Raw genomic sequence first — 2,465 nt, forward strand, 5'->3', positions numbered from 1 at the left:
GAAAATTCTTGCCTAATACCGTCAAAATTGGCCTTTCTCCAAATTAGAACTTCAACTTTTAGATCTGGTCTATCCTTTTCCATCACTATATTAAAGCTAATAGAATTATGGCCATTGGTCTCCAAATTGCTCCCCCACTGACAACTCAGTCACCTGCCCTGCCTTATTTCCCAAGAGTAGGTCAAGTTTTGCCCCTTTTCTAGTGGGTACATCCACATACTGAATCAGAAACTTTTCTTATACACACTTAAGAAATTCCTCTCCATCTAAACCCTTAACACTATGGCAGTCCCAGTCTATGTTTGGAAAGTTAAAATCCCCTACCATAACCACCCTATTTTTCTTACAGATAGCTGAGATCTCCTTAAAAATTTGTTTCTCAATTTCCCTCTGACTATTAAGGGGTCTATAATACAATTCCAATAAGGTTATCATCCCTTTCTTATTTCTCAGTTCCACCCAAATAACTTCCCTGGATGTATTTCCGGGAATACCCTCCCTCCGCACAGCTGTAATACTATCCCTTCTCAAACAGCTGTAATGCTATCCCGTATCAAAAAGGCCACTCCCCTCCTCTCTTGCCTCCCTTTCTGTCCTTCCTGTAGCATTTGTATCCTGGAACATTAAGCTGCCAGTCCTGCCCATCCCTGAGCCATGTTTCCGTAATTACTATGATATCCCAGTCCCATATTCCTAACCATACTCTGAGTTCATCTGCCTTCCCTGTTAGGCCCCTTGCATTGAAATAAATGCAGTTTAATTTATTAGTCCTACCTTGTCCCTGCCTGCCCTGACTGTTTGATTCACTTCTGTCCTCAACTGTACTAGTCTCAGATTGACCTCTTTCCTCACTGTCTCCCTGGGTCCCACCTCTCCCACCTTACTAGTTTAAATCCTCCCAAGCAGCTCCAGCAAATCTCCCTGCCAGTATATTAGTCCCCTTCCAATTTTGGTGCAACTCGTCCATCTTGTACAGGTCACTTCTACCCCAAAAGAGATTCCAATGATCCAAAAATGAGGCAGTTTTAATAAATAATGTCAGAGCAAATAATAAAAGGAATACCATAGTCTCTGAATACCATAAGGCTGCTCTCTCGCAGAGACGGACTAAAATCATGAGGGGAGGCGATGGCCCAGTGGTATTATTGCTCGACTGTTAATCCAGACACCCAGAATACTGTTCTGGGGACCTGGATTCAAATCCCGCCTTGGCACGTGGTGGAATTTGAGTTCAATAAAAAAGCGGGAATTAAGAGTCGACTGCTGACCATGAGACCATTGTCAATTGTCGGAAAAACCCATCTGGTTCCCTCATGCCCTACAGGGATGGAAATCGGCCAACCTGACCTGGTCTGACCTACATGTGACTCCAGAGCCACAGCAATGTGGTTGACTCTGAACTGCCCTCTGACATGGCCTGGCAAACCACTCAGATTGTATCAATCACTAGAAAGTCACAACGAAGAAATGAAACCAGACGGACCCCCACCCGGCTTCGAGCTCAGACCTGGGAAAGACAACGGCAAAAGCTCAAACAGCCCTGTCGACCGTGCAAAGTCCTCCTTACCAACATCTGGGGGCGAGTGCCAAAATTGGGAGAGCTGTCTCACAGACTAAAGCAATAGCCTGAGATAGTCATCCCTACGGAATCATACCTTACAGATAACACCTCAGACCCCACCACTACCACCACCATCTCTGGGTATGTCCTGTCCCACCGGCACGGTGGTATACAATCAGGAGGGAGTTGCCCTGGAAGTCCTTGACATCGACTCCAGTCCCCGTGAAGTCTCGTGGCTTTGTGTTAAACGTGGGCAAGGTAACGTCTCACTGGTTACCATGTACCATCCTCCTTCACCTGTTGAGCAACACATGGAGGAAGCACTGAGGTGGCAAGGGTGCAAAATGTACCTTGGGCGGCGGATTCCAATGCCCGCCACGGCAGCAGCATTACTGATCGAGCTGGTCGGGTCCTAAAGGATTTAAGGCTATCACGCAGCACCTGCTCAGTGACGCCCAGATTGAGTTTCGCCAGGGACACCCAGCTCCTGATCTCATTAGAGCCTTGGTTCAAACATGGACAAAAGAGCTGAATTCCAGGGGGGAGGTGAGAGTGACAGCCCTCGACATCAAGGCTGCATTTGACCATGTATGGCATCAAGGAGCCCTGGCAAAACTGGAGTCAGTGGGTATCGTGGGGAAACACTCCGCTGGTTAGAGTCATACCTGGGTCTGTGGCAGGCGGTGAAGGAACCAACAAGAGGGGGGGAAAGAAACATTTGACCTCATCCTTACTAATCTGCCGGCTGCAGTAGCATCTGCCCATGACAGCATTGGTAAAAGAGCCCACCACACTTGTCCTTGTGGGGACGAAGTCCCATCTTCACATTAAGAATAGCGACCGTCGTGTTGTGTGGCACTGTCACGGTGCTAAATGGGACAGACTTCGAACTGATCTAGCAGCT

Source organism: Chiloscyllium plagiosum, chromosome 44, assembly GCF_004010195.1.
Source record: "Chiloscyllium plagiosum isolate BGI_BamShark_2017 chromosome 44, ASM401019v2, whole genome shotgun sequence".
Classification (NCBI taxonomy): Eukaryota; Metazoa; Chordata; class Chondrichthyes; order Orectolobiformes; family Hemiscylliidae; genus Chiloscyllium; species Chiloscyllium plagiosum.